The sequence below is a fragment of the Phyllobates terribilis genome, unplaced genomic scaffold (assembly GCF_046119375.1).
Source record: "Phyllobates terribilis strain yellow unplaced genomic scaffold, ASM4611937v1 Scaffold_2__4_contigs__length_985480577, whole genome shotgun sequence".
Lineage (NCBI taxonomy): Eukaryota > Metazoa > Chordata > Amphibia > Anura > Dendrobatidae > Phyllobates > Phyllobates terribilis.
In genome coordinates this window covers 515532091-515558453 of record NW_027362762.1, presented here as the reverse complement: position 1 = coordinate 515558453, position 26363 = coordinate 515532091, and the positions used below count along the sequence as shown (strand labels likewise).

Sequence of the window (26363 nt, the reverse complement as noted above, 5' to 3'; positions counted from 1 at the left end):
AAACCACTGACCGATCTCACCAGGAAAGGTGCTAATACGGTTCAGTGGAGTACTGAGGCCATTGAAGCGTTTGTGTTTCTAAAGGAGAGGTTCAGCTCTGCCCCCATCCTTATGCAGCCTGATGTGACTAAGCCATTTTTGGTTGAGGTTGATGCTTCTTCTGTGGGGGTCGGTGCGGTGTTGTCTCAGGAAAACAAGTATGGAGTACATCCCTGTGCCTTTTTTTCCCAAAAAATTTCTGAGACTGAACTTAATTACGATGTTGGTAATCGGGAATTGCTGGCTATTAAACTCGCATTTGAACACTGGCGTCATCTCTTGGAAGGTGCTGAATTTCCCATTCAGGTTTTCACTGATCATAAAAATCTGATCTATCTTGATGCTGCCAAGCGCTTGAATGCCCGTCAGGCTAGGTGGGCACTTTTTTTTTCGCGGTTTAATTTTTCCGTTACTTACATCCCGGGTACCAAGAATGTTAAAGCTGATGCGTTGTCTCGCAGCTTTTCTCCCATGGTCGGTGCTGAGGAGGAGGAGAGCATTTTACAAGAAGGTGTTGTGATTGCTGCATTGGACTCCATTTTGGAAGATGAGATTCTTAAAGCACAGGAGAATGCCCCATCTAACACTCCCCAGGAGAGGTTGTTTGTGCCTAGGACCTTTAGGAGAGATTTGTTTGTTGAGTGTCATGAGTCTCGGTTGGCAGGTCATCCAGGAATTTCTGAGACCAAGAGACTTGTGGGTCGCAGTTTTTGGTGGCCTGGATGGCAGAAGGATGTCATTAAGTGGGTGCGTCAATGTACTGTGTGTGCTAGATCTAAGTCTTCTCATACTCCTGCTGCGGGGTTGCTTTGCCCTCTGGAGGTTCCTAGTGCACCTTGGACACATCTGGCTATGGACTTTATTACTGACCTTCCCTCCTCTGAGGGTTTCAAGGTCATCTGGGTGGTCGTGGACCGTTTTAGCAAGATGTGTCACTTGGTTCCCTTCATCAAACTGCCCTGCGCTAAGACACTCGCTAAGGCCTTTGTCAAGGAAATTGTCAGACTCCATGGTGTTCCTACTGACATTGTTTCTGATAGGGGACCTCAGTTCGTGACTCATTTTTGGCGTGCCTTTTGTGACAGGTTGGGAGTTCATTTGTCGTTTTCATCTGGATATCATCCTGAGTCTAATGGCCAGACAGAAAGGAAGAATCAGGATGTTGAGCATTTCTTGCGTTGTTTTGTGGCAGACAATCAAGAGGGGTGGTCTGAGTTTCTGCCGCTTGCTGAATTTGCTCTTAACAACCATACATCCTCTTCTGCTGGGTGTTCGCCTTTTTTTTGTTGTTCTGGGAGACATCCGTCTTTTGGGTCATTCTTCAAATTGGTATCGGCTGTGCCTGAGGAGGAGAGTTTTTCCGGTGATTTGGAGAGAGTTTGGACGGATGTGCGTGGTAATCTTCAGGAGGCTAACAAAAAATCTAAGAGGTACTTTGACAGGATACGTCAAGAGGTTTTGTTTACGGTTGGTGACATGGTTTGGTTGTCCTCTAAGAATCTGCGGTTGAGGATTCCTTCTAAAAAATTGGGTCCCAAGTTTGTAGGGCCCTTTAAGGTGCTTCAGGTAGTTAACCAATCTGCTGTTAGGTTGGAGGTTCCTACCTCCTGGAAGATTAATCCGGTGTTTCATGTTTCTCTATTGAAAAAAGCTGATCTATCAGATAGAGACGCCACTGCCACTGTTCCTCCGGTGGTGGAGGACGGGGAATATGAAATTTCCCGCATCCTTAATTCTAGACGGTATAGGGGGAGTTTGCAGTATCTCGTCGCTTGGAAGGGTTTCGGTCCCGAGGATAACTCATGGGTGAGGGCAGATGATGTTTCTGCTTCCAGACTTGTCAGAGCGTTTCACAAGAGGTTTCCGGATAAGCCTGGGCCTAGGGGATCCGGAGAATCCTCTTAGAAGAGGGGGTACTGTTACAACTCTCCTGTTAGGTTTTTTCTATTTTGCTGGTCACATGACCTTTTTGCCTATTTAATCCTGCTCCGCCCTTCTGGCCATGCTGGACTTCATTGTAATTTCTACTCTTAAGCTAGCCAGGTGCTTTGTAACCTTTCTCAGTCAGTTTAGCTAGGTCTTTTGACCTTTATGTTCTATGTTGTGTGTTTGTCTTTTTACTGCTACAGTTTCTGCTAGGAGGTGTCCATCTTTCTCCCAGTCCCTAGTTCTTGTAGGGATCCCTCCCTCACATCTATAGGTCTTCGTTCAGACTAGCTGAGGACTTTAGCGGGTCTGATCGCAGGATCAGGTTCCCCGTACATCGTAGGGATCTAGCTTAGTTCTATTGTAGGGACAGATCTCCTGTCTTTCCTTAGTGCTTGTAGCCTATCATAACACCTATATCGTCACAGCAGGGCACGCCGTGGATCCCACAGGGAGGAGAGGCCGCGGCTTTGGGCCTTCAGGTAGGCCAGGGTTCACCAGGTAGTGAGGCGGCCTCCCCTATGGACCGGTCTGCAACCGAGGGGTTCAGGGAACTCTACTATGACCCTCCACCTGCAGAGCCGTCACCACATATATGGCTATTCTGTGTGCACAGGACCTGTGATGAGGTCCGGGTTATTTATTTTTATTGATAACACAGTATTATATTTCTGATTATTAATTAAAAGATATACCAGAATTAGTTTTTTTATATCAGTGTAAATGTAAATGGAGACAAACAGAGGTGTCAGGGCACATAAGGCATTACCCGGCACAACAATCGGAAGAGTAGGTGCAGTGAAACTCACCTAGTGTTATTGTGCTGAGTGCATGACAACTAAAAATGCTGAAATGGAGCAGAAGTGCATTCAGAGTATCCTTCCTATAATAGTGGATAGCTTGGTAGGTGATGTTGCTTGATGTGTCAGGAGGTTGCCAGTAGGTACAGAAGAGCATTGGTGTGAAAGACACAATCTATTGATAGAAGTTTCCACTTGTCACACCAGGTTTCTGCGTGAAAGCATTTATTCTTAAAAGGTATAAACTATAGCAACACTATGTGTTTCAGAGCCAAACCAGCTCCTTCATCAGGTACTGTATACAGAGTATTTTGCAAACAGAGAATGCGCAAAAGAAAAAATGGCACCAAAGAGAGGGAACAAACCAATTAGCTGTGACCTGGTAACCAAGTTTATATTACCATAAATGAGTAAATGAAAATAAATAAAATACAATCCACTATGAAGACAAAATCCTTATATGGAGGAAAAACTTAGGTAGTTAAAACAATAGTTTGGTAAAAAAACACATTTGAATCCCATAACGCCTGTAGCATACCTGGCGGCGTTCTTGCATGGTGTTCCATCTCTCATCATGCAAGATCGCAAACTTCATCTCCCGCCCAGCTTCCTGGTCTGGCTTCTTTCCTTGTGCTCTGCTCTGCTCCACTTTGGCTGCATAGGGCGACGCCCGCTGAACTTCCTGTTTCTTGTACCTGCTGCGGACACGCCCCTGTTGCACCTTCAGCCTATTGCTGTCCATCTTTGGGTATTTATACCACCTTCTTCCTCAAGATGGGCCTGAGCATTGTTTCTTGTCAGTTGGCTTTTTGTCTCTGACATGCCAGGTCCTATCCTGTTTTCCTGTTCTGTGTCTGAACTGTGGTCTGTTCTTGTGAACACGCTTCTTGCCTGTTCTTTCGCCTTCTAGGGGCCGTATTCCTAGATCTGCCTGTCTGTGCCTTGCGGTATCTGTTCCCGTCTGAACAGAGTCCTGTTTGTGTCTCTGCCTTGCGGTATCTGTTCCCGTCTGAACAGAGTCCTGTTTGTGTCCCTGCCTTGCGGTATCTGTTCCCGTCTGAACAGAGTCCTGTTTGTGTTCCTGCCTTGTGGTATCTGTTCCCGTCTGAACAGAGTCCTGTTTGTGTTCCTGCCTTGCTGTCTCTGTTCCCGTTCCTCTGTTCCCTGTTGTCTGTGCCTCGTTTCTACTTTAACCTTGTCTCCCTTTTCCCTCTATGTCTGTTTTCTGCGTCTTTCTGCAGAGTCTGAACCCGCTCCTAAATTCCTTCTCGTCGTCTCTGTACCTCTGTTGTGAATTTAGTGTACGCTCGCTACTTCTATGTAAGTACTGTGCGTGCTTCTGGTTATGCCTTTCCTTCTCCGTCTGTTCTTTGTGAACAGAGTCCTATCCCCTTGCCTTGTTTACCGCTCTGCGGTGTCCGCTCTGCTCCTGCTTAGCTTGCCGCTCTTGCGGTTTCTGCTCTGCTCCTGCCTTGTTTACCGCTCTGCGGTGTCCGCTCTGCTCCTGCTTAGCTTGCCGCTCTTGCGGTTTCTGCTCTGCTCCTGCCTTGTTTACCGCTCTGCGGTGTCCGCTCTGCTCCTGCTTAGCTTGCCGCTCTTGCGGTTTCTGCTCTGCTCCTGCCTTGTTTACCGCTCTGCGGTGTCCGCTCTGCTCCTGCTTAGCTTGCCGCTCTTGCGGTTTCTGCTCTGCTCCTGCCTTGTTTACCGCTCTGCGGTGTCCGCTCTGCTCCTGCTTAGCTTGCCGCTCTTGCGGTTTCTGCTCTGCTCCTGCCTTGTTTACCGCTCTGCGGTGTCCGCTCTGCTCCTGCTTAGCTTGCCGCTCTTGCGGTTTCTGCTCTGCTCCTGCCTTGTTTACCGCTCTGCGGTGTCCGCTCTGCTCCTGCTTAGCTTGCCGCTCTTGCGGTTTCTACTCTGCTCCTGCCTTGTTTACCGCTCTGCGGTGTCCGCTCTGCTCCTGCTTAGCTTGCCGCTCTTGCGGTTTCTGCTCTGCTCCTGCCTTGTTTACCGCTCTTGCGGTGTCCGCTCTGCTCCTGCTTAGCTTGCCGCTCTTGCGGTTTTCACTCTGCTCTTGCCTTGCTTGCCGCTCCTGCGGTTTCTGCTCTGCTCTTATCTTGCTTACTGCTTCTGCGGTTTCCGCCCTGCCCTGCTTCTGCCCGCTGCTCCGGCAGTCCTGTCCTGCCCTGCTTGTGCTCGCTGCTCCTGCAGCCCCGTCCTGCTCTGTTCTTGCCCACCGCTTCGGGCGTTCCCTCTCTGCTGTGGTTGTCTACCGCATCTGCGGTTCTGTGACCCAGTCTGTACTGGGTCTTAACCTCTCTGTGCTCCAGCTCGTCCTTTCGGCCAGTACCTCCCTGCCTGCATACTCGCCTGTATCCACCCATCTGCATACCTGCCGTGTTTGCTTACATCCACCAGTCTGTGGCAGCCTAACCTGCCTGTTCCAGTAATCCCAGTGTGGGTCAACCCCCGTGTCCGGAGTTTGACCTGGAGTAGCACCTGGTCCCTCTGCCCGGTTTCTCCCTGGTGCACTGGCGTCGTATGCCGTCGTGCCACCTTGGTCGGATCGGCCAGATACTTAGTCACGCCCCTCCAGGCACTCTCCAGTCCATGGTCCAGTGGAACCACAACACCCGCACACGCCAGTCAGTCCGGGCGTGTGCATAACAGCTTGCTCAGGCCATGGTTCCCGTTGAGCCCCACGGCCTTCGCTCTCTGAGACGTTTTCCAGCTAATACGTGCATAAATAAATAAATTTTTTTTTTTTTTTTCTCTAGCTGAGTTCCAGGCTAATTTCGCACCCGTCCAGATGGAGCTTTCTGCACCCGTTCCTGCGGATCCGCCCCAGTACTATGGGGATCCAAAACAAAGTCGTGCATTTGTGGAGCAATGCATGCTGCACTTCAAGTTCTACCCTCTTTCTTTTCCTTCTGATTGGTCTAAAGTGGCATTTATAATTGACTACCTAGCGGGGGATGCCTTGAAGTGGGTCACCCCCCTATGGGAAGCTTGGGATCCTATCGTCCTTGACCTGCAGGCCTTCCTGGTGGCCTTCCTAATGGTCTTCGATGACTCCAACCCTGGAGTCCCTGCTGAAGCTGCACCTGCTCCCGCGGATCCACCACGGTACTACGGGGATCCAAAACAATGCCGTGCGTTTGTGTGGCAATGCTTGCTGCAGTTCCGGTTCTATGCTAATGCTTATTCTTCTGATCGGGTTAAGGTGGGATTTATAATGTCCAACCTAGCGGGTGATGCCTTGGAATGGATCAACCCCCTATGGGAAGCACAGGATCCTATCGTTCTTGACCTACAGGCCTTCCTGGTGGCCTTCCTTTTGGCTTTCGATGATCCTAACCCTGAAGCCCCTGCTGAAGCTTCACTTCCCTGTATCCCGGAGCAGCCCCGACGGGTAATGTGCATAGGTAGCGCACAAGTTCTCCTGCCCGAAAAGACTGTTGCTTGCCCTGAATCCACTCAGGATGACTACACTCTCCGGAATACTGCTCCCAACCTCAAGAGGCAGTCCAGACGTGCTAGACGCAGAGGCAAGCCGTCACGCCAGGGTCTGTCCTCCCTGAGACCTCCTGACCCCAACCTTGAAGTCCCTACTGAAGCTTCATCTTCCTGTATCCCGGAGAAGCCCCAGCGGGTGATGTGCGTGGGTGGTGCACCAGTTCTCCAGCCAGAAGAGACTGCTACCCATCCAGAGTCCACACAGGAGAGCTTCCTGCACCTGGCATCAGATTCTACACCCACTTTAACCAGTGTGCATGTCCAAGGATGCTCCGAAGCTGTGTTTACCTCCGAGTCTGTACACCTCTACTACCTGGCGGAGGACCCCTTGTTGCCTCCTGAATCCTCCGGGATACCACTCGATGACAATTGGAGAGAGACTTCCCTACGCCCGGTACCCGATACTTCGTCCGCTCAGTCCTGTGGGCCTGACAATGGGTGCCTCAAAGTGGTAGTTACTCCCGAGTCTCTACACCCCTCTGACCAGGCGGAGGACCTCCAGTTGTCTCCAGAACCCTTTGGGGTGCTACCTGGTAGCGAAAGGACAGAGACTCTCCTATTCTCTGTACCTGATACCTCGCCCGCTTCTTCCAGTGAGTCCGACCTAGTGTACTCCGAAGCAGAGGTTACCCCTGAGTCTCTACACCCCTCCGACCAGGCGGAGGACCTCCAGTCGTCTCCTGAACCCTTCGGGGTGCTACCTGATAGCGAATGGACTGAGACTCTCCTTTACTCGGTACCTGATACCTCGCCCGCTTCTTCCAGTGAGTCCGACCTAGTGTACTCCGAAGCAGAGGTTACCCCCGAGTTTCTACACCCCTCCGACCAGGCGGAGGACCTCCAGTCGTCTCCTGAACCCTCCGGGGTGCTACCTGATAGCGAATGGACAGAGACTCTCCTTTACTCGGTACCTGATACCTCGCCCGCTTCTTCCAGTGAGTCTGACCTTGTGTACTCCGAAGCAGAGGTTACCCTCGAGTCTCGGTATCCCTCCAACCTGGCGGAGGACCCCCAGTTGTTTCCTGAATCCTCCGGGGTACCACCACATAACAAAGAGGCAGTGTCTTCTCTACACCTTGTACCTGATACTTTGCCCATTTCATCCTGTGAGCTTGACAAGATGTACCCCGAAGCAGAGGCTACCCCCGAGTCTCTGCACCCCTCCAACCCGGCAGAGGACCTCCAGTTGTCTCCTGAACTTTTTGGGGTGCTGCCTAAAAATAAATGTAGAGAGACTTTTTTGTGTGCTGTTTCTGGTACTTCACCCGTTTCATCTGTTGCTGAAGATGGCTGGATGGGAAGTCGCATCCTAGCCATCCAGATTATAAGACCAGTTTTGTCTCCTCCTGTGGACAATAGAAGTAATCTCCTTGAAGAGAGGGATTGGCCCCCAAATTCCCTGCGGAAGATCCTTGCAGGCCTGAAGAAGAGGGGGCGTAAAGGGGGGGGGTACTGTAGCATACCTGGCGGTGTTCTTGCATGGTGTTCCATCTCTCATCATGCAAGATCGCAAACTTCATCTCCCGCCCAGCTTCCTGGTCTGGCTTCTTTCCTTGTGCTCTGCTCTGCTCCACTTTGGCTGCATAGGGCGACGCCCGCTGAACTTCCTGTTTCTTGTACCTGCTGCGGACACGCCCCTGTTGCACCTTCAGCCTATTGCTGTCCATCTTTGGGTATTTATACCACCTTCTTCCTCAAGATGGGCCTGAGCATTGTTTCTTGTCAGTTGGCTTTTTGTCTCTGACATGCCAGGTCCTATCCTGTTTTCCTGTTCTGTGTCTGAACTGTGGTCTATTCTTGTGAACACGCTTCTTGCCTGTTCTTTCGCCTTCTAGGGGCCGTATTCCTAGATCTGCCTGTCTGTGCCTTGCGGTATCTGTTCCCGTCTGAACAGAGTCCTGTTTGTGTCTCTGCCTTGCGGTATCTGTTCCCGTCTGAACAGAGTCCTGTTTGTGTCCCTGCCTTGCGGTATCTGTTCCCGTCTGAACAGAGTCCTGTTTGTGTTCCTGCCTTGTGGTATCTGTTCCCGTCTGAACAGAGTCTTGTTTGTGTTCCTGCCTTGCTGTCTCTGTTCCCGTTCCTCTGTTCCCTGTTGTCTGTGCCTCGTTTCTACTTTAACCTTGTCTCCCTTTTCCCTCTATGTCTGTTTTCTGCGTCTTTCTGCAGAGTCTGAACCCGCTCCTAAATTCCTTCTCGTCGTCTCTGTACCTCTGTTGTGAATTTAGTGTACGCTCGCTACTTCTATGTAAGTACTGTGCGTGCTTCTGGTTATGCCTTTCCTTCTCCGTCTGTTCTTTGTGAACAGAGTCCTATCCCCTTGCCTTGTTTACCGCTCTGCGGTGTCCGCTCTGCTCCTGCTTAGCTTGCCGCTCTTGCGGTTTCTGCTCTGCTCCTGCCTTGTTTACCGCTCTGCGGTGTCCGCTCTGCTCCTGCTTAGCTTGCCGCTCTTGCGGTTTCTGCTCTGCTCCTGCCTTGTTTACCGCTCTGCGGTGTCCGCTCTGCTCCTGCTTAGCTTGCCGCTCTTGCGGTTTCTGCTCTGCTCCTGCCTTGTTTACCGCTCTGCGGTGTCCGCTCTGCTCCTGCTTAGCTTGCCGCTCTTGCGGTTTCTGCTCTGCTCCTGCCTTGTTTACCGCTCTGCGGTGTCCGCTCTGCTCCTGCTTAGCTTGCCGCTCTTGCGGTTTCTGCTCTGCTCCTGCCTTGTTTACCGCTCTGCGGTGTCCGCTCTGCTCCTGCTTAGCTTGCCGCTCTTGCGGTTTCTACTCTGCTCCTGCCTTGTTTACCGCTCTGCGGTGTCCGCTCTGCTCCTGCTTAGCTTGCCGCTCTTGCGGTTTCTGCTCTGCTCCTGCCTTGTTTACCGCTCTTGCGGTGTCCGCTCTGCTCCTGCTTAGCTTGCCGCTCTTGCGGTTTTCACTCTGCTCTTGCCTTGCTTGCCGCTCCTGCGGTTTCTGCTCTGCTCTTATCTTGCTTACTGCTTCTGCGGTTTCCGCCCTGCCCTGCTTCTGCCCGCTGCTCCGGCAGTCCTGTCCTGCCCTGCTTGTGCTCGCTGCTCCTGCAGCCCCGTCCTGCTCTGTTCTTGCCCACCGCTTCGGGCGTTCCCTCTCTGCTGTGGTTGTCTACCGCATCTGCGGTTCTGTGACCCAGTCTGTACTGGGTCTTAACCTCTCTGTGCTCCAGCTCGTCCTTTCGGCCAGTACCTCCCTGCCTGCATACTCGCCTGTATCCACCCATCTGCATACCTGCCGTGTTTGCTTACATCCACCAGTCTGTGGCAGCCTAACCTGCCTGTTCCAGTAATCCCAGTGTGGGTCAACCCCCGTGTCCGGAGTTTGACCTGGAGTAGCACCTGGTCCCTCTGCCCGGTTTCTCCCTGGTGCACTGGCGTCGTATGCCGTCGTGCCACCTTGGTCGGATCGGCCAGATACTTAGTCACGCCCCTCCAGGCACTCTCCAGTCCATGGTCCAGTGGAACCACAACACCCGCACACGCCAGTCAGTCCGGGCGTGTGCATAACAGCTTGCTCAGGCCATGGTTCCCGTTGAGCCCCACGGCCTTCGCTCTCTGAGACGTTTTCCAGCTAATACGTGCATAAATAAATAAATTTTTTTTTTTTTTTTTTCTCTAGCTGAGTTCCAGGCTAATTTCGCACCCGTCCAGATGGAGCTTTCTGCACCCGTTCCTGCGGATCCGCCCCAGTACTATGGGGATCCAAAACAAAGTCGTGCATTTGTGGAGCAATGCATGCTGCACTTCAAGTTCTACCCTCTTTCTTTTCCTTCTGATTGGTCTAAAGTGGCATTTATAATTGACTACCTAGCGGGGGATGCCTTGAAGTGGGTCACCCCCCTATGGGAAGCTTGGGATCCTATCGTCCTTGACCTGCAGGCCTTCCTGGTGGCCTTCCTAATGGTCTTCGATGACTCCAACCCTGGAGTCCCTGCTGAAGCTGCACCTGCTCCCGCGGATCCACCACGGTACTACGGGGATCCAAGACAATGCCGTGCGTTTGTGTGGCAATGCTTGCTGCAGTTCCGGTTCTATGCTAATGCTTATTCTTCTGATCGGGTTAAGGTGGGATTTATAATGTCCAACCTAGCGGGTGATGCCTTGGAATGGATCAACCCCCTATGGGAAGCACAGGATCCTATCGTTCTTGACCTACAGGCCTTCCTGGTGGCCTTCCTTTTGGCTTTCGATGATCCTAACCCTGAAGCCCCTGCTGAAGCTTCACTTCCCTGTATCCCGGAGCAGCCCCGACGGGTAATGTGCATAGGTAGCGCACAAGTTCTCCTGCCCGAAAAGACTGTTGCTTGCCCTGAATCCACTCAGGATGACTACACTCTCCGGAATACTGCTCCCAACCTCAAGAGGCAGTCCAGACGTGCTAGACGCAGAGGCAAGCCGTCACGCCAGGGTCTGTCCTCCCTGAGACCTCCTGACCCCAACCTTGAAGTCCCTACTGAAGCTTCATCTTCCTGTATCCCGGAGAAGCCCCAGCGGGTGATGTGCGTGGGTGGTGCACCAGTTCTCCAGCCAGAAGAGACTGCTACCCATCCAGAGTCCACACAGGAGAGCTTCCTGCACCTGGCATCAGATTCTACACCCACTTTAACCAGTGTGCATGTCCAAGGATGCTCCGAAGCTGTGTTTACCTCCGAGTCTGTACACCTCTACTACCTGGCGGAGGACCCCTTGTTGCCTCCTGAATCCTCCGGGATACCACTCGATGACAATTGGAGAGAGACTTCCCTACGCCCGGTACCCGATACTTCGTCCGCTCAGTCCTGTGGGCCTGACAATGGGTGCCTCAAAGTGGTAGTTACTCCCGAGTCTCTACACCCCTCTGACCAGGCGGAGGACCTCCAGTTGTCTCCAGAACCCTTTGGGGTGCTACCTGGTAGCGAAAGGACAGAGACTCTCCTATTCTCTGTACCTGATACCTCGCCCGCTTCTTCCAGTGAGTCCGACCTAGTGTACTCCGAAGCAGAGGTTACCCCTGAGTCTCTACACCCCTCCGACCAGGCGGAGGACCTCCAGTCGTCTCCTGAACCCTTCGGGGTGCTACCTGATAGCGAATGGACTGAGACTCTCCTTTACTCGGTACCTGATACCTCGCCCGCTTCTTCCAGTGAGTCCGACCTAGTGTACTCCGAAGCAGAGGTTACCCCCGAGTTTCTACACCCCTCCGACCAGGCGGAGGACCTCCAGTCGTCTCCTGAACCCTCCGGGGTGCTACCTGATAGCGAATGGACAGAGACTCTCCTTTACTCGGTACCTGATACCTCGCCCGCTTCTTCCAGTGAGTCTGACCTTGTGTACTCCGAAGCAGAGGTTACCCTCGAGTCTCGGTATCCCTCCAACCTGGCGGAGGACCCCCAGTTGTTTCCTGAATCCTCCGGGGTACCACCACATAACAAAGAGGCAGTGTCTTCTCTACACCTTGTACCTGATACTTTGCCCATTTCATCCTGTGAGCTTGACAAGATGTACCCCGAAGCAGAGGCTACCCCCGAGTCTCTGCACCCCTCCAACCCGGCAGAGGACCTCCAGTTGTCTCCTGAACTTTTTGGGGTGCTGCCTAAAAATAAATGTAGAGAGACTTTTTTGTGTGCTGTTTCTGGTACTTCACCCGTTTCATCTGTTGCTGAAGATGGCTGGATGGGAAGTCGCATCCTAGCCATCCAGATTATAAGACCAGTTTTGTCTCCTCCTGTGGACAATAGAAGTAATCTCCTTGAAGAGAGGGATTGGCCCCCAAATTCCCTGCGGAAGATCCTTGCAGGCCTGAAGAAGAGGGGGCGTAAAGGGGGGGGGTACTGTAGCATACCTGGCGGTGTTCTTGCATGGTGTTCCATCTCTCATCATGCAAGATCGCAAACTTCATCTCCCGCCCAGCTTCCTGGTCTGGCTTCTTTCCTTGTGCTCTGCTCTGCTCCACTTTGGCTGCATAGGGCGACGCCCGCTGAACTTCCTGTTTCTTGTACCTGCTGCGGACACGCCCCTGTTGCACCTTCAGCCTATTGCTGTCCATCTTTGGGTATTTATACCACCTTCTTCCTCAAGATGGGCCTGAGCATTGTTTCTTGTCAGTTGGCTTTTTGTCTCTGACATGCCAGGTCCTATCCTGTTTTCCTGTTCTGTGTCTGAACTGTGGTCTATTCTTGTGAACACGCTTCTTGCCTGTTCTTTCGCCTTCTAGGGGCCGTATTCCTAGATCTGCCTGTCTGTGCCTTGCGGTATCTGTTCCCGTCTGAACAGAGTCCTGTTTGTGTCTCTGCCTTGCGGTATCTGTTCCCGTCTGAACAGAGTCCTGTTTGTGTCCCTGCCTTGCGGTATCTGTTCCCGTCTGAACAGAGTCCTGTTTGTGTTCCTGCCTTGTGGTATCTGTTCCCGTCTGAACAGAGTCCTGTTTGTGTTCCTGCCTTGCTGTCTCTGTTCCCGTTCCTCTGTTCCCTGTTGTCTGTGCCTCGTTTCTACTTTAACCTTGTCTCCCTTTTCCCTCTATGTCTGTTTTCTGCGTCTTTCTGCAGAGTCTGAACCCGCTCCTAAATTCCTTCTCGTCGTCTCTGTACCTCTGTTGTGAATTTAGTGTACGCTCGCTACTTCTATGTAAGTACTGTGCGTGCTTCTGGTTATGCCTTTCCTTCTCCGTCTGTTCTTTGTGAACAGAGTCCTATCCCCTTGCCTTGTTTACCGCTCTGCGGTGTCCGCTCTGCTCCTGCTTAGCTTGCCGCTCTTGCGGTTTCTGCTCTGCTCCTGCCTTGTTTACCGCTCTGCGGTGTCCGCTCTGCTCCTGCTTAGCTTGCCGCTCTTGCGGTTTCTGCTCTGCTCCTGCCTTGTTTACCGCTCTGCGGTGTCCGCTCTGCTCCTGCTTAGCTTGCCGCTCTTGCGGTTTCTGCTCTGCTCCTGCCTTGTTTACCGCTCTGCTCCTGCTTAGCTTGCCGCTCTTGCGGTTTCTGCTCTGCTCCTGCCTTGTTTACCGCTCTGCGGTGTCCGCTCTGCTCCTGCTTAGCTTGCCGCTCTTGCGGTTTCTGCTCTGCTCCTGCCTTGTTTACCGCTCTGCGGTGTCCGCTCTGCTCCTGCTTAGCTTGCCGCTCTTGCGGTTTCTACTCTGCTCCTGCCTTGTTTACCGCTCTGCGGTGTCCGCTCTGCTCCTGCTTAGCTTGCCGCTCTTGCGGTTTCTGCTCTGCTCCTGCCTTGTTTACCGCTCTTGCGGTGTCCGCTCTGCTCCTGCTTAGCTTGCCGCTCTTGCGGTTTTCACTCTGCTCTTGCCTTGCTTGCCGCTCCTGCGGTTTCTGCTCTGCTCTTATCTTGCTTACTGCTTCTGCGGTTTCCGCCCTGCCCTGCTTCTGCCCGCTGCTCCGGCAGTCCTGTCCTGCCCAGCTTGTGCTCGCTGCTCCTGCAGCCACGTCCTGCACTGTTCTTGCCCACCGCTTCGGGCGTTCCCTCTCTGCTGTGGTTGTCTACCGCATCTGCGGTTCTGTGACCCAGTCTGTACTGGGTCTTAACCTCTCTGTGCTCCAGCTCGTCCTTTCGGCCAGTATCTCCCTGCCTGCATACTCGCCTGTATCCACCCATCTGCATACCTGCCGTGTTTGCTTACATCCACCAGTCTGTGGCAGCCTAATCTGCCTGTTCCAGTAATCCCAGTGTGGGTCAACCCCCGTGTCTGGAGTTTGACCTGGAGTAGCACCTGGTCCCTCTGCCCGGTTTCTCCCTGGTGCACTGGCGTCGTATGCCGTCGTGCCACCTTGGTCGGATCGGCCAGATACTTAGTCACGCCCCTCCAGGCACTCTCCGGTCCATGGTCCAGTGGAACCACAACACCCGCACACGCCAGTCAGTCCGGGCGTGTGCATAACAACGCCTAGGGTTTTTTCAAGAGGTATACAGTGCATTGTGAAAGTATTTGCCCCCCTTGAACTTTTCTACCTTTTGCCACATTTCTAGCTTCAAACATAAAGATATAAAATTCTAATTTTTTGGGGAAGAATCAACAACAAGTGGGACATAATTTATTGGATATTTTAAACTTTTTTAACAAATGAAAACCTGAAAAGTGGGGCATGCAATATTATTCGGCCCTTTTACTTTCAGTGCAGCAAACTCACTCCAGAAGTTCAGTGAGGATCTCTGAATGATCCAATGTTATCCTAAATGACTGGTAATGATAAATAGAATTCACCTGTGTGTAATCAAGTCTCTGTATAAATGCACCTGCTCTGTGATAGTCTCAGGGTTCTGTTTCAACTGCAGAGAGCATCATGAAGACCAAGGAACACACCAGGCAGGTCCGAGATACTGTTGTAGCGAAGTTTAAAGCCGGATTTGGATACAAAAAGATTTCCCAAGTTTTAAACATCTCAAGGAGCACTGTGCAAGCGATCATATTGAAATGGAAGGAGTATCAGACCACTGCAAATCTACCAAGACCCGGCCGTCCCTCTAAACTTTCATCTCGAACAAGGAGAAGGCTGATGAGAGATGCAGCCAAAAGGCCCATGATGACTCTGGATGAACTGCAGAGATCTACAGCTGAGGTGGGAGAGTCTGTCCATAGGATAACAGTCAGTCGTACACTGCACAAATCTGGCCTTTATGGAAGAGTGGCAAGAAGAAAGCTATTTCTCAAAGATATCCATAAAAAGTCTTGTTTGAAGTTTGCCACAAGCCACCTGGGAGACACACCAAACATGTGGAATAAGGTGCTCTGGTCAGATGAAACCAAAATCAAACTTTTTGACCACAATGCAAAACGATATGTTTGGCGTAAAAGCAACACAGCTCATCACTCTCAAAACACCATCCCCACTGTCAAACATGGTGGTGGCAGCATCATGGTTTGAGTCTGCTTTTCTTCAGCAGGGACAGGGAAGATGGTTAAAATTGATGGGAAGATGGACGGAGCCAAATACAGGACCATTCTGGAAGAAAACCTGTTGGAGTCTGCAAAAGACCTGAGACTGGGACGGAGATTTATCTTCCAACAAGACAATGATCCCAAATATAAAGCAAAATCTACAATGGAATGGTTCAAAAATAAACGTATCCAGGTGTTAGAATGGCCAAGTCAAAGTCCAGACCTGAATCCAATCGAGAATCTGTGGAAAGGGCTGAAAACTGCTGTTCACAAACGCCCTCTATCCAACCTCAATGAGCTCGAGCTGTTTTGCAAGGAAGAATGGGCAAGAATTTCAGCCTCTCGATCTGCAAAACTGATAGAGACATACCCCAAGTGACTTGCAGCTGTAATCGCAGCAAAAGGTGGCGCTACAAAGAATTAACTCAAGGGGGCCGGATAATATTGCACGCCCCACTTTTCAGTTTTTAATTTGTTAAAAAAGTTTAAAATATCCAATAAATTTCGTTCCACTTCACGATTGTGTCCCACTTGTTGTTGATTCTTCCCCCAAAAAATTTGAATTTTATATCTTTATGTTTGAAGCCAGAAATGTGGCAAAAGGTAGAAAAGTTCAAGGGGGCCAAATACTTTCACAATGCACTGTATATGATAGTTTTTAGTAATCAACCTAGTATTAGTTTTGACTTCTGTAGTTGATGGAATGACATTCTGGTAACAAAGTATACTAATTAGCTGTCCTTTATACGTACCATGAAATTTCCTAATTTGGTCGCTCCAGGCTTCCGTAGGTAACGTGGTGCCTCTAGTCGTCCTGGCAACTGGGGACGCTAACAACTCTTCCTTATAATATACCCTGTTTTTTCAATGAAAGGATACTTTGAGTCAAAACTACAGTAATAATAGTATGATTACTAAAAACAATATTAAACACCTCTTAAAAAACGGGCAATTCGTGTCTTATGGGATTCAAATGTGTTTTTTACCAAAATATTGTCTCCTGGATTTATTCTCCTTGTAAGGATTTTGTCTTAATAGTTGATTGTATTTTATTTATTTTCATTCACTCATTTATGGCAATATGTTCCTGGTTATTGGGTCACAGCTGATTGGCTCATTCTTGGTCTTTGAAGCCATTTATTCTTTTAAATATTGTTTGTTTGCAGAATTTGTTCTCCTGATGTAGAGCCGAGTCGGCTCTGAAACGTGCAGTGTTTTTATTCTTTATATCTTTTAATAATAAATGCTTTTGTGCTTCCGAAACCCGTTGAGACGTGTGAAAGCTGAAACTGCTGGATTGTGTCTTTTGCACCATTGCTCTTCTGTACCTACATGCAGCCTCCTGACATATAGGGCAACAGCGCCTCCCAAGTGAAAGTGTGCAGTTTCCGCTCTTATTTCATTTCATTGGTTCCGCTGAGTATGGTATTTTCTTTTTTAAATGTGTCATATGGTTCCAGAGATACGGGGCTTCTTAGTTATTGCTATTTTTCCTGGTCTTTACCAATGGGGTGTGGCTCACAGAATTCTCTGGGGGGTGTCTTTCAGCTTCTCTGCATTATTACGCTGTGAGCCATGCCCGCTTGTACTTTGTAAAGACCAGAAAATTTAGTGCTAAATTTACAAGTTCCATATTTCAAGGAACACAATTGTAAATTGTAAAGAAAAAACAACAGAGAACGGCATACTCAGGGAAACAGCCGAAATAAAATAAGTGCAAAAACTGGCCACTTTTGACCTGGTGACAGGTCCTCTTTGAGTGGCGAGCCTCTAAATATCACTACAAGATGCGTGATGACTATCATATGTTCCGTTCCGTCTTGGGATACTTGTAAAGCTTTGCTTTGGTACTACTCTTGGTTAAAGTGTTAATTAAATCACAATATAAGTTTAATTACGTATTTATTTTTTTTAACAGCGGACAGCTTCTTCAAGTACATATGTGTATATTTGTCTATGTGATTATGTTTGACAAATGTTTAACTTAAATCGACTTGTCGGCTGTCACTTGCTTGTTAAACAAGTTGCTAACATTTAAAGCCCCAGACTCTCTTAGACAGTAGAAAAATATTTTTCTTTTTCTGATTTTGCTAATTCCCCACATGTGCTCCCTCGTCTCCTTCTTTTCTTTTCGCCAAAGTCTCCGGCGGGCTCCAATTTCAGAGAAATATTGATGTAAAATAATTTTACTGCTGGGGGCCTCCTGCTTGAAAGAAAATGAGTTCTATGTTTATATTCTCTCACCATAGAGTTTATTACAAATTAAAGTAAATGACCTGCTTGAAACATTACCAATTTTTATGCTAGGGCCCAGACAGTATCACTACATGTGCTTTACTACAGTGGGCAAGGGTCAGGAGTGACAGAGCTTCCTGCACACCTTTTCTCTAATTTTTTTTACTTCATCTCAACATTCTCGGTATTTTAAATAATGGCAGCAACTTGGCAGATGTGTGAAACCCTGCTGTTAGAACATAAATATTTGAGTTTGTAGAATCTGGAAAGTGTTCAGACCCAGTTAACATGAGAGAACAGAAGCACATAGCAAATTTGGCTGACACCTCTGACTCCTCAAGCTGATGGGTTATCTGGTCAAAGTCTAAAAGAATTTAACACAGACTTTAATTCTATCCTGTGTCCAGGGGTCAAATATACTAGAATACTCATACCAAATATATTGTAATACTCATTTATACTTTAAATACTTAGTTTTGAATTTCTCATTATTATATCCAGATTGAAAATGTTTGTTGTGATTGCCATATATTTTTATTTTCATAATGAGTGAAATTTTTTTTAATACATCTTGTATGATTCCAAGTAATATGAGATGTAACATAATGGGCCCGATTTATGAAGACTGCCGTTATTCACGCCGGTCTTGATGAGGAGTGTGCTGGAATTAGACACTCCTGATTCATGAAGAGGTATAAGCCTCTTTATGAATCAATAACATTGGACGAGTAGAGAACCCATCTGTGTGCACCTCCGCACAATCACTGCTGGAGTAACATTTGTGGCGTAGCAAAAACCGCTGCTTTGTCAGAGCTGGGCGAAAATGGCATGAGAATGCCACAATTCGCAATAAATTTTAGTGAAACCTTGAGTAACGCCAAAATGATGCAACTTTTCAAAGCTTTCTATGTAAAATTTTTAATGAATCAGGCCCTGTATGATTGGAAAATTAACTCTGATTCTGCAGTACAAAAGATTGGCTTTGCTGGTAGAGTTTTGTCTGATAACGAGTTTTCTAGCTTCCAATGACAACCAGCAAAAGTGTGAAAGTTTGGCGCCCCTGAGGGTTCAGTCGCCACAGGGGTACTGCACCTCAGTTCGAGGTGTGGTATCTCCTCTTCCAAGTAAGGATGGAGCATCTCTCAGGACCCCACTTCACCATTCAACACTACACCACTCCTGTCCTGAAGGGGGCCTAAATGCACCAGGGTGCTGCCCCGGCCCGGGATAGAGGAGATGGGGGGAACCAAAGATAGGGGGAACCATGTAGTGGGTAAGGGTGGAGGACACACTTTTAGGAAACACTTATTCATTCCTATTTAATCTACGGCCATCTTAAGTTCAAGGTCTTTGATTGTGGTCTTCGTCTTTGATTGTGGTCTTCTGCCAGAACCCAGCAAAAGTCTGCAGTTGACTGAAGATACATGGTCCTTGTACTCTGGCCTTGAGATGAGGAGCGGGTCAGAGTTAACCACTGTCTCTACCCGGTCAAGGTCCTGACCTAAGAAGGCCTTGGAGGGGAGCAGAGGAGATAGGCTCCACAGGCAAAAGGATCCCAGGGGTTACGGACGGAGCGGAGTCGCCACCTGTATTCTTTACTCTGGCCTAGTCAGAGGGATTCCTGCTGCAAGAGGGGTAACCGGCCCCCGATATCTGACATTGCTACTTCACGTCTCAGCCAGAAAAGCCCGGAGGCTTAGTGGATCCCAAAGGGATACGGACGGAGCGGCCTACGCCACCTGTATCTCTCGTACTGCGTTTATCCAGTGGGACCCGGCCTTACACCACGTTCGTACCACACACAGTCAGGAGAAGACTTAGTGGGAGAACTTACAAAGGAGAGGAACACACACCAGAGGGGTCTCAACAGGTGCTCCTGATCTACCTGGGAAGTGCTGGACCCCCTTCCCGGTGGCCGCAGTATGCAGTGTGTAGCAGAGAGAAGCTTTGCGGCTGAAAGTACATCTCAAAGTGAGTAAAGACCCGGATGACTTCACACACCGCCTCAGCCTGTTATTTCCTGCGCGGCACTGCACCCACCATTCCTCCTCACACTGCCCTGAGGCCTGCTCCGCCTGCGGGGAGCTGTCCCATCTTAGCTGCCCCTAACACCAGCCTCAGTGGACTGTAGCAGCACTGGTGTCCATCACCGGAAACCGCAGGTGGCGTAGTCGAAATACCACTCTCACTTGAAAGCCCAATAATTTTTATGTGACAGCCCTGGGCACGGAACGGGTCCAGGCCACGGCTGCATCCCCCGTAACACCTACACCGACCCGGCTCCGAGTAACCCCAAAGCTCAGGGAGGGCGTCACAAAAGCAATTGTGGACTATAATAGAATCTCTTTCTCTGGATATGTGCAAAATATTTGCAAACAAGCTATTTGCCATGATACAGAATTGAAACTAACTTTGTCTAGCCTACAAAACAGACAAGATCAGTGCACTCTGCCATTTTTTCTACACTGTTTGTCCATATGGAAAGCCCCTCAAGTGCACAAGCATGTTGGCATATATTGCTCATTGTGATGTCCATGTGCGGCTCATTGTTCCCATGGGTAACATAGTGACCAGAATTACGGACAACTGAATGTAACTTTATGTGATTTCTAATAGTAGAGAATAGTAAATGGGCAGCGGGCTCCTCCGTTGCCAGTAGGACTTCTTTAGGGTTGCATAAGTTTTATGCCTACTTTGTGCATATTCCTCAGAATTATTTAACTTGTCATTCAGATTCTTTGAGAGTTAGATAATGGAAACTCCAATAAGGGCTCACTCACACTAGAGTATAGCATCCGATGATTCTCTCATGAAAGAGAATCGGAAGCTACAGTATATACAATTGACCCTAGGCTCAAACTCTGCTGTGAGCGTGAGCCAAGTGTGATTTTACTGTTATCTGATTCTCTCACATGCGAGAATCGGATCACAGGTGCAGAGAAGTTGGAGAACTTCTCCATTGTGTGGGTCAGCGTATATTGCACTGCACTTGGATGACGACTCAGCATGAAAAAAACCACTAGTCGCCACTGCTCCATAGTATAACATTGGAGCATATTGGAACATAGTCTGAAACATCGGTAGCACTCGTCCGAATTATACGCTGGCTACTTGCCAGTGTGAGTGAACCCTAATGCTTTGAATGTACCAGATTTGATGGAAAGGAGATTGTCATGTCTTAATGAAATCTAAAATATGAAAAAATCCAAATGAATACAGTGCAAGCTGAGGTATTCCATCCACATTTAGCAGCAGTACTTTCCTACCGTACATTATGATGACCCAAAATCTTCTTTGGTATTGACTAATAAAGAGACAAGACAAATTATGGATTTTTTTATGTATCAATTGGTTTCTTTTACTCAATCATAAAATAGAAGCACAGGTCTGTTTTAATACCTCTGTTGTGAGCCCAATGACTGAACAGAAAATAACAAAAGGTTTAGATTAGTTTTAAGGAAAAGTGCCAGCAGACACAATGTAAAAGGCAAATTATGAGGCTACACCACAAACAAACAGAAGTTGCTGAAGAAGCTAATGGACTGAAACAGAATGTTGAGGTCAAGAAGGTCTGATAGCTTGGCAGGTTAATGAGAGTGAGAGAAAGCTAGTTAGACAGTCATAAGCAGGAGAGTCAGGCAAGGTCTTCTGTAATACAGAGGCGTCTGTTGTAGAAACGCATGTTTTCCTATTACCTTTTTCACATATTTTTTACCCTGTGATATTCGTAAAAGTATATATTTTGGGCCTGCTCCTACTGCTGGTATTCAAACAATTGCCAGCCTTGGCTCCCCAAATATAACACAGACTTTTCCCAGATGTAATATTTAAATCACTGCTTGTGTGCTTTAAAAACTTAAAAACTCATACATTTCTACACCTCCACCCGGCTGTGCTGTAAAGGCATTTTAACCACATCTATGACTTGGATAAATGCTTTTATTCTCACACATAAGCAAGCAGGATTTACGGATTTTAGAATAAAAGTCAGGCAGTGTCTAAAAGGTAGACTATGAATTTTATTACTAAGTGTCAAAGAACATAAAATGCAGACAGCTTTGCTAAGCCTAGCCAATTTTGTACAGTGCATGTCTAAGTATCGAAAATAGACAACCAGTGGCCATAATATACAAAGGGTCATGGTGCCGGGTTTTTACATACATTTGTGACCAATCAGTACAGGACCACTTCTATCCATGGGTCATACATATGCTACATAATCTGCTGCTATGGATCTATGCCCTTAGCACAGTGAAACCTTTCTAAAAGACAAACTCTATGAAACGACCAATTGGCCATTCACATGATGACATGATCTAAAAGAAAAAAATTCATCAGACCACGGGGCATTTTTTCATTACTTCATGGCCCAATTCTGATACTCAAATCCCATTGTAGCAATGGACAGGGGTCAGCCTGGGAACTTTGAATGGTATGTGGTTACACAGCCCATTATGTAGAAAGCTGCAATGTTCTGATGCATTTCTATCATAGCAAGCCTTGTGTTAGAACACCTCTTTAGTAAGATCAAACCGGTTGTGCTAGCTTATATTCTCAACACACAACAGTGAGCCTTGGGTGCCGTTAACCCTACCACTGTTTCACTAGTTGTTATTCCAAATTTTCTAAGGTCCCTACACTTCCATTTTCCAACTTCCAACACATTGGTTTTAATTAAACTGATTCATTCATACAGCGAGTGAAATACATATTGAACACATCACCAATTTTGTAAGTAAGCCTGGCCATTCTAGCAGCTTTATTTTCTTTCACCGAAACCAATTGAGAGTTTCCTTGGTTCTGTGTTTGGGATTATTGATTTGCTGAAATGTCCACCCTCGTTTCATCTTCATCAGCCTAGTAAATCATTTCAAGAATGTTTTGCTACATTTGTCCATTCATGCCATATGCTGAAAAACTGCCCCACACCATGATGTTCCCTCCTCCAAACATCACTGTTGTTATGGTATTTTTGGGGTGGTATGCAGTGCCTTTTGGCCTCCAAACATAGTGTGTATTATGGCATCTAAAAAGTTCAATTTTGGTCTCATCTGACCTGAATATATTCTCCCAGTATTTCACAGGCTTGTCTAAATGTTGTTGAGCAATCTTTAAATGCTCTTGAACATGCTTTTTGTTCAGCAATAGAGTTTTGAGGGGTAAGCGTGCATACAGGACATAGAGGTTGAGTGCATTACTTATTGTTTTCTTTGAAAAAAGTGTACCTGCTGATTCCAGTTCTTTCTATAGCTCTCCACAGGTTGTCCTCGGCTCTTGGACAACTCTTCTGATAATTCTGTTCACTCTTCTGTCTGAAATCTTGCGAGGAGCACCTGGTTGTGGCCGGTTTATGGTGAAATGATGTTCTTTCCACTTCCGGATTATGGCCCAACAGTGCTCATTGGAACCTTCAGTAGTTTAGAAATTCTTCTGTAACCAATGCCATTAGTATGTTTTGTACCAGTAAGGTTGCAAAGGTATTTAGGGAGCTCAGTGGTTTTACCCATCATGAGATGTTTCTTGTGTGGCACCTTGGTAATGAGACACCATTTTATAGGCCATCAGTTAAACCAGCTGATAATATTTTTTACTAAGTGGCAGGATTGCTTTCTAATCACTGATAGTTTTCAGCAAATGTTATGACTTTCCATGGATTTTTGCATCTCTCTTTCTTTATGTGTTCAATACTTTTTCCCTGTGTGTTTTCTCATTATTACACATAACTGAATTTATGGACATCAATGGTTTGATTTCTTTGCCTATGTGCATTGAATGGGTTGTTACTGACATCCAGTGAGAATTTCATGTCAATAGCTCCTTTAGAAATATATTTACTTACAAAATTGGTGATGTGTTCAATATTTATTTCACCCACTGTTTAAATATTTTGGTAGATCGGCTCATTCAGCTGCACATAGAGGTAGACAAAGGAACACTGTCTGTTTAAATCCTCCACTGGTTTTATTACCTCTTGAAGCACATCAAGAGAATGCCAAGAGTGTGCAAAGCGGTCATCAAAGCAAAAGGTGGCTACTTTGAAGAACCTAGAATATAAGACATATTTTCAGTTGTTTCACACATTTTTGTTAAGTATATAATTCCACATGTGTTAATTCATAGTTTTGATGCCTTCAGTGTGAATGTACAATTTTCATAGTCATGAAAACACAGAAAAAATTTTAAATGAGAAGCTGTGTCCAAACTTTTGGTCTGTACTGTATATATATATATATATATATATATATATACATATATATGCACAGTACTGTGCAAGAGTTTAAAGCAGGTGTGGAAACCATGCTACAAAATAAGAATGTTTCAAAAACTAGAAAAGTTTTGAATTTATTTTTACAATTAACAAAATTCAAAGTGAATAACCAAAACAAAAACCTAAATCAAATCAATATTTGGTGTGACCACCCTTTCCGTTCTAATCAACATCAAACCAGCTATTCTTATGTGTACACTTGCGCACACTGAGAGAACTCTGCAGTGAGGTTGTTCCAAACATCTTGGAGAACTAATTACAGATCTTCTGTGGATGTAGGGTTGCACAAATCATTCTGTCTCCTCATGTAATCCCAGACAAGCTCCATGATGTTGAGATCAGGACTCTGAGGTGCCATGTCATCACTTCCAGGACTCTTTGTTTTTCTTTATGCAGAAGATAGTTGTTAATGAGACTGGCAGTATGATTGGCATCATTGTTCTTCTGAAGAATAAACTTGATCCAGTCAGATGCTTCTATGATGCTATTGCAGGATGGATAAGTATCTGCCTGTATTTCTCAGCACTGAAGCCTCCAAGAACTGAGAAACATTGAAGACTGTTAAAAAGAAATGAAGTCAGAGTTGCCAACCATCCAGAAATTCCAGGACAGTTTGCAAAAATAGAGCACTTTTTTTACCTGTCCATAAGAAAAATTTAAGAAGTCCACCTTTTTTTTTAAGCTAAAGAAACTTATACTGATTATGTTATCATCATTTTACAGTTTACAGTAAATGTAGCTGATATCTTCATATCAGATTTATGGGCTGTAGACATGTATCACTTTTAATCATTATCATTTATTATGGTTTTCCAAAGTTTCCATAAAAATGTTGTCTGTCTGTGATTTTTTGGTAAGCTGTCCAGAAAAAATAAAACGTCGAGTTGGCAACCCTGAACGTAGTGCAGCAGATGAAAGTCACTCATGCTTACTTCCCTTCAAAATTGGAAGATGTCCAGCAGTGCCATGAGCTTAGAACTGGCAGCAATCAGTGGGACACAGCTACACCCATCTGATGTTCGGAGAAGTCTGGCCAAAAGTGGTTTTCATGGAAGAATTGCAGCCAAAAATGCATACATTTGGCATGGAAATAAGGCCAATTGATTTAACTATACATGAAAACATACGGGTGCAGAAAAATGTTAGCTGGTGCTTTGGGCTGATAAGTCAAAATGTTAATTATTTCTCTGTAATAGAAGACAAGTTTGTTTTCCAAAGGGCTGGAGAGCAGTAAATTAATGAGTATCTGCAGGCAAAAGTGAAGCATAGTGAAGGTTCCTTGGAAGTTTGGGGCTGCATTTTAGCAAATGCAGTTGGGATTTTGGTAAGTAATAATGGTGTTGTTCTCCATGCTGAAGAATACAGGCAGATACTTATTCATCATGCAATACAACCAAAGAGACATCTGATTAACTCCAAATTTATTCTGCAGCAGGACACCAACCCCAAACATGCAGTCAATGTCAATAAGAACTATGTTTAGCATAAAAAAGAATAAAAAGTCCTGGAAGTTATAATATGGCCCCAACAAAAACCTGATCTTAACATCATGATGTCTGTCTGTAATTACATGAAGAGACAGAGGTATTTGCGCAAGCTTACACCCATAGACAATCTGTAGTTAGTTCTCCAAGATGTTTGGAACAATCTTTCTATCGAGTTTATTCAAAAACTGTGTGCAAGTGTACCTAGAAGAATTGATGCTGTTTTTAAGGCAAATAGTGGCCACAATAAATATTGATTTGATTTCCCTTTTGTTCACTCACTTTGCAATTTGTTAATTGAATAAAATAAGCTGTTCACATTTCTATTTTAGCAAGCATTTTACACAAATTTTATACACATATATACTGTATATAGCATATGTATATACCCTATTTATTATGAATGCTGGATCATATACTACAAGCACATTTTACCTATTGTTTGATCCCTATTTTCTTACAGATAGTTACCTTGCGAGCATGGCCCTCACTCCTCTTGTTAAATGATTGAATTATGGGTTACTCTGTAATGTCTGAATATTCTTTATACATGTACCCTCTGATTTATAAAGTGCTGCGGAGTATGTTGGCACTATAAAAATAAAGTTATTATTAGAAATTAGTATTATTATATACTGCTGTGTTGTAATATTTGGTACTGCCAGAAGAGTTTGCCAGTTTGGCACCTAGTTTACAAGACTCAGAATTATAGAATTATTTAAAAATGACGCATAGCTACCCCTTTGTGGGTAGAAGTTGGTTAATGTAACAATATATAAGACAGTCACTGTATTGTTCTCATCTTTCTATATAAGCTAAAAGAATCTAGATTTCTGGTTTCAGTCCAAAAGAAATAGAAAAATGTCCTTTACTGAAACATTAAAAAAATGTCAAAACTAGTTCCCAATGACCAAAGCTGTATTACTGCATGGTTCTCGTGTCAGCGAATCCCATTCTGATTCCTGTCAAGTATAGTACTGTCATGGACACATGGTGTGGCATGAAATCAGTGTCTACATCAATTCTCCTACATAATCGCATACACTTATCAGAAAGGATGTAGCTAATTAGATATTTGGTGAATTGAATACAGTACTTATCCTAAATTTTGTCCTTAAGTGCTCAGCACTCGTATTATTATCTACTTGTATTTGGAATCTGCATACTTATTTAGCGCACTGTGAGCTAGTAGCCCGCTATGCTTTGCTTTCCAGTGTGCTTTTATCATATTAACTTCAATTAG

General features: G+C 46.6%; 1 protein-coding gene across 1 annotated transcript in view; it reads left to right on the top strand.

The window, feature by feature from the left end:
• Positions 1-26363, top strand: part of COL8A2 (collagen type VIII alpha 2 chain) — a 253022-nt gene that overhangs the window by 148547 nt on the left and 78112 nt on the right. The window lies entirely within an intron of this gene.